General features: G+C 42.4%; 1 non-coding gene across 1 annotated transcript; it reads right to left on the bottom strand.

The window, feature by feature from the left end:
- Positions 1-6,252: 6,252 nt before the first annotated feature.
- LOC130709607 (small nucleolar RNA R71) lies at positions 6,253-6,359 on the bottom strand. Its single transcript, XR_009010087.1, has one exon. It is a non-coding gene; the product is annotated as a small nucleolar RNA R71 (small nucleolar RNA).
- Positions 6,360-6,590: the final 231 nt, after the last annotated feature.

Here is a 6,590-nt window from a genome sequence, read left to right as displayed (position 1 = left end):
GGAATAGGTCTTCTGTGCTAGGTTGTGTGACTCTGCAAAGAGTGAAAATTGATTGTATGCAAGCGATTTTTCGCTTAAAAATTGATTGAAGTTATTGCTTAATCATATTGTATAGTTATGCCAGAGACTATCTTGTGATGAGTACTAACTGTTTGCTTGACTAAGCATAGGATGGTAAGCCCTGATCGTATGGCAAAGGCGATAGCTTCAATGATTGAAGCAATGATGAACCAGGTTGCTGAGGACGCTTACAGACACGCGGAGGAGGCTGCACGTAAGCAACCTCAACTGTTAAACGTGGTGTCCAAGTACCAGCATAGTGGATTGGACCGAGTTGGAACTGGGGGACCAGTGAGATCAGGTTCTCAGGAGTACCGACCGTGGAAGCCATACCAGCATCCTGAGGGAAGAGACCCTATTCAAGGATCACGCAAGTCGACGACCGCAACTATTGGCCAGGAGGCTGTGTCATGCTACCGTTGTGGAAAGCTTGGACACTACGCCTTTCAGTGCTCAGTGGCTGGACCAAAATGTTGCAAGTGCACTGTAGGACGTTCCAGGCGGGACCGTCTGACAAGAAGATGAAGGGCAAGTTTCCTGCCATAGCTGGAGGTGCAAGGAAACAAGTGTCATGTTTCAGATGTGGGGAGCCGGGGCATTATGCTAATGCTTGTCCCGACACGAGGCCCAAATGCTTTAATTGTAACAGAATGGGGCATAATGCCGGTCAGTGCAGAGCACCCAAGACGGAGCCAACCCTGAACACTGCTCGTGGAAAGCGTCCTGCTACTAAGGCAAGAGTCTACACCATGGACGGTGAGAGAGCTGAGGGGTTTGTCAGAGGAGAGCGCAAGAACGATGGTAACTTTCTAACCATTCTTTCTCATTCTATTATAATATGTTCCACTACTCTCGTAGCGTGTGCAAACACACCTAACTTACATATACTGTCTAAGCTTTGACCTTATAGTTATTACGCCTATTAACACCTTATTTGACCGTAGCTCGTATTTTAGCTATAGAAATTACACGAGGTTTAGAATAACACGGTAAACCTAGAAAGTAGTTTTGCACCAATGCGTTTAAAAGGAAGCTAGGAGCTGAAGAATGAATCTCATAGAGATTTCTTATGGATAGTATACGTATGATGTCGAGGGCGTGTAGTCCCGTAGCGGAATCGTTGAGGATGTGAGGTCAGGATATTTGTGACTATTGGATGATAGGAACTCATTGACTGATCCAGTGGGTTTTTTTCTAAATTTCACCTTCGATGTATTAGGCTTGATCCACTTAATATTGAGGGGGTGATATTCGGAATCAGAGCTGGCTATGGACTTTGATAGAAGGATTGGTAAGATTAACTTGATTGGATCGAGGATTAGTCGAGCTGGGAGGAAAAAGTTCGCATTAAGTATAAGTTCTCTTGCGAAGGAGATATAGTTTGAAGAAATGGATATTCATTTAGGAAGCATTGAAGAATTAACGGACATTAGAGGTCCAAACTTGTTGAAGTTTCAGGTTTTAAGTCTATGAACTGTTGTCTTAAGTTTCTAGGACTCGAAGTTGGTTAGAATTTGATAGAGAGATTAAGAAGTTGATTGACGAGATGGTGATCAAGTTGCAGAAAAGGGAAGTGTTAGTATTAAGATGAACACTTGAGGTTGTCATATTTGGACAAGTTGCTTAAAGTCTAAGAGTGAATGAAACTTGTTATGGATTTTGGTGATACGAGCTAGAGATTAGCGAGTGAATTTTGCTATGTGGAATGAGAATCTTAGGGTAAAGATTGACTTCAGAAGCTGGAGATCATATTCGAGTAAGAGTTTTAGTGGTGGTATCATTGAGGATTGTAGTTAAACCTCGGCAAGTGGAAAGATGATATGTCTGTTGAGACGCCGTTGGTCAACATTGGGACTAGAAGAGTGAAACAATCGAAGAGAAAGCAGAGTGTTTTAGTGAAAATTATTTGGAATAAAGACACGGACGGTGTTATGTGAGAGTTAGAGGAAAAGATCAAGGAATAATATCCAGAACTATTACTGACCCTTAAGTTTCGAGGACGAAACTTTCTTTTTGGAGGGTAGTAATGTAAGACCCAAGATTTTAAGCTTAGAATAAGTGGAAGAGATTTCCATTTACGATTAGGGTTGACGTAATGTGAAGGGAAACCTGAACGAAAGTTTATTAAATGAAATATATTTATGAAGGAGAAAGTTCAGGAAAAGTTCAAGGATTGCATTATGATCGATAAAAGTTATAGCACGAACGTTTTACGCTTAAACCTAGGTCAGAAAACCCTAGTATATAGCTAATTTTCACTTTTAGGCACGACGGAAGTTAATTCCAAAAATCTTCAGAGAAATGTTAGAACTTCTCTTTTTCCATTTATCACAATCGTTTCGAGGCGAAACTCTAGGATCTACGAACGTCCGATTCCAATCATCGGAAGTTTGCCGAAACCGAATCCCTGGTATTTCAAAACCCTAGAATTTCTCGACAATGAAGATTTTATCTATTCAGAGCTTCAAATGAATATTCTACACGCGTACACCCATTTCTCTTGATGATTTCAATCTTTCTTCCGAAGGAAGTTTTCTATTCCGACATTCGATGCAAAAAGCAACTTATCGGGTAAAATAGTTTTACACCGACTATGCATTTGTTGCCAAAAATATAAGGAGACCTCATTTTAGTTTTGGAATTCCTTTGCCAAAACCTATCTTAGAATTCATGGAGAATGATGCCGGAAAAATCAGATTCGCGAAACTTTCATTTTCCCGCGAATTACCATTTTCTATATATAGCAAGAAAGGTGAGAAAAATTACAAGAACTCCTCCATTTTTTCTCCAAGGCCGCGAGCTCCATAGAAGGAAGAAGGAAGAAGAGTTTTCTTCATTACTTGCTTGATCGTTGATCCGTTAGTCGCTGCTTCAAGGTTTCGAGGTATAGTCGCTAATCCTTACCTCTGATCGCTTTTTCCATAGCTTTTCTGTAGAGTTTTCTGAGTGGATAGTTTATGGGTTTTTGCAAAACTATCCTGAATCTTTCATTTCTGATTCTAAACCTCTTCTATATGTGCCCAAGATCACTTCTGCCGGGTTAGATTTTCCGTTATGTCGCCGAAATTCCGTCGGAATCAATTCTAGCCTAAAATACCCATTTATGTAGTTTTTGAGTAAAGTTCCAACCTTTAGGCTGAAAACTATCGCCTTAGCTTAGTGCTAGTAGGATTAGTTGTCATAAACGTCGTTGGTGACGTCCCTGCAAAATTTTATTTTTGGGATTTCAGTTTTGAAAATCCTAAGTTAAAAATCATGACCAAAATACCCCTGCGACAGTTTTTGATCCGATAATTTTTCCGAGTTCAGAATACCCTTAGTTACGGCTTATGAAAGCATAGGAACCAAGTTTGATCGAAGAAAAATCGAGCCCCTTAATTGTGAAAAGTGGCCGAGCCTATTAGAGGGGGAGGAAGAAATTTCCTTTTCCGAAAACTTGTCTTTTCGCGCTAGATTATCGTACCTTAGAGTATAGATTACTTCGAGTAACCTTAGTAAGTATCAATAGCTTAGTTTCCGATAGATTCTGATAGTATTCTGTGATTTTATTGTAAAGGTGCTTTTGAGGATTTCTCTGAGGACCAACACTTTGAGTGCGAGGAAGCACTAGTTGATCATTCTGGAGAACTTTCAGGTGAGGGCTTCTCACTGAATCTCTAGTTAATGCTTAGGGTCGATGTTTCGACATTGTTTACTGTTTATGCACTGAGATTGTGTGTGATTGAAAATGTTTTCTGAGGCTTCGGCTGACAATGTAGATGATTCATCTACTGAATGTTTTTGAAGATTGTCTTACATGCTATGTGCTATGTGGGTAATCTAGGATGTGTGGTGCATGCTTTATATGCTACGTGCTAAGTGTTTATGATGCGATTTATTGATATATGACATGTTGTTGATTGTGATGATTTAAATATGCTCTGTACTGGAATCTGAGATTCTGAATGGTGAGAATAGCGGGCAGGTCATGCCGATTTTATTTTGAGAGTTTTGAGAAAGTTTGATAGGACGAACGAGGTTCGGGCCTTGATTTTTGTTTAGTGGATCGAGACATCCTCTGGAAGCGACTTGGGATTGGGAGATCCTGCAAATGTATAAGACTTGCGATAAGACAAAGTGGAATCTATTTTATAAAGAAAATTCATAAGACCTTAAATAACCTCTAAATCTTTAAGTAATGATAACAACCTCGAAGGAAGGCATTGGAAGTGAAATCTTAATTCTAGAAAACGAGGAGTGTCGTCGGATCCAAGTGTTGAGTATGTCGTTGTTGTGCTGTTGGAGCAGCGTTTGATGTCGTGCTGTTGGAGCAGCGTTGGTTGTTGTGCTGTTGGAGCAGCTATGTTGTTGGGCTATCCTGGGGATAAGTCCGGGGAATTGATAGTTCCCGAGTATGTGATACTCTTGTGCTGTTGGAGCAGCTATGTGTTGTCGTGAAGTGTTGTCTTTTGGTCGCAGAATCGACTTTACCTTAGGGTAAGCTTTTAGAGACTTTAACTTCCCTAGAACACGTGGCGACGTGTCGAGTGAGGACGGAGACGTTGTTTGACTAATCATTTTGCATACATGCAACATTAATGAGGTATTAACACAGGACGTACTCTGGACCTCGTCGGTTTCCAAAATGGTCATAAGACCCGGAATGCCGTGAAAGAGCGTTTGTAGACGTCTCTTGTAGCAGACCGAAATGGCAGACCTACGGGTTTACTGCTGATCTGACTACCCCTGTTGGAGTAAGAGACATCACGGGCCGAAATGGCACCACCGTGGCTGGTGAAGGGCTGATCCGATGATGTCCATCCGTTCCGGATTGCATATTGGTTGACTGGGTTAACCTGCATACATATCACGCAACATGCATACTGACTTAGTTGATGAGTGTGGTTGCTATTTGATAAACTTACTTGGAACATGCTAATTGTTATTATTGTCGTTATGATTTTGTGGAACATGCAACCCTAGGAATGATATCTCTAGTTATAAGCCTAAGTGGCTATATATTATTTGTACCTATTGGGTTTATTATCTACATAGTTCTTTAGAGTTGACCCTCGCGTCTTCTGTGTGTGTTTTGGCGGACAACGCCTTTTGTCAGATGAATATTGCGGATTGGTACACCATGGTCCACCCTTCGGGGGGGATTAGGTATGAGATGATCGATCAGGACGACCCCGGGTCGTGGGTGGTTGACCCCGCGAGCCATCGAGCGACGTATTCGGGGCGCATCATGGAGGATCACGTGGATAGCGGAGGACTTCTGAGGTCAGGAGTGTTGAGGCGATGCTCTATCAGCTTCAACTTGCCACCGGGCGTTCACTGTGGACCAGGACTTGGAGGACCACCACCACCACCATTGTCTTCAGACGAGGAGGATCCCTCAGAGGAGATTCCAGTGGGAGTGTCTTCGGCAGGGTCTAGTGCACCCACCGTTGCGATCATCGATGATCAGGGTTCGGGCCCTAAGCCCGTGAGTCCAGCATCGGAGCGCACTGCGGTTGCGAGGGGAGGACGGATAGGGTTAGTAGACTTGGTCGTTCTGGATTCCGATTCAGACGACGATCATGCTAGCACATAGTTTTGAGTGTTGGTATGAGCTCCTCGAGTTAGGATTAGTGTAGGAGTAGAGTTTTAGCTCTGACAGTCTTGCTTCATTTGTTACTTAGGGGACAGGGTAGATCCGCCTATAGCTTTTTGTGTGGTTTCCTTACGGGGATCACAGAGAGTTGGTTGGACTTAGGAGGTCTTATTTTCAGGCCATTGGGTCAGCTGATTCTCAGTTTTGAGGGATGGTGTTGCGGGCACTTCACCCTTTTCATTTGGTTTGTATATATTGCCTACGGGCGTTGTACTTTTCTTTCCGTCACTGGAGGTTACTCGTGACGAGGTTGCTACTACAGCGGGGGCTGTTTATATATTGTATATTAGTTCTGATTTTGTTATTGTTGGGTTTTATTTAATTCAGTCTTATCTTAGTTATTATCAAAAAAAAAATATTTCACGTTTTTCCGCATTAAGTTTACTTTTGGTTACTAAAGTGACGCCACCGAAATCGGGGTGTTACACCTATTTCCCTTCTCTTTGAAGGACGCAGCAGAGGATTGGCTGAACTCACAACCTCAAGGGAGTCTCACTACTTGGGAAGACCTTGCAGAAAAATTCACAACGAGGGTCTTCCCAAGGTCCCTCTTGTGGAAATTGAAGAATGACATCATGACTTTCACACAATCCTCAGATGAAAATCTTTATGAGGCTTGGGAGCATTTCAAGAAGCTTTTGAGGAAATGTCCTCAACACAATCTCACCCAAGCTGAATGTGTGGTGAAGTTCTATGATGGGTTACTATACTCATCACGGTTTGGCTTGGATGCGGCTTCAAGTGGGGAGTTCGATGCTCTTCCCCCCACATGCGGGGTATGATTTGATAGAGAAAATGGCGATGAGAGCCATGAACTCCGAGAATGAACCCAAATCCGAAGAAGTTCTTTTGAAGTGGAAACTTATGACAAGCTCATAGCCTCCAACAAGCAACT

The sequence above is a fragment of the Lotus japonicus genome, chromosome 3, assembly GCF_012489685.1.
Source record: "Lotus japonicus ecotype B-129 chromosome 3, LjGifu_v1.2".
NCBI lineage: Eukaryota > Viridiplantae > Streptophyta > Magnoliopsida > Fabales > Fabaceae > Lotus > Lotus japonicus.
The sequence above is the reverse complement of the archived record's forward strand: the minus strand, read 5'-3'. Positions and strand labels throughout refer to the sequence as shown.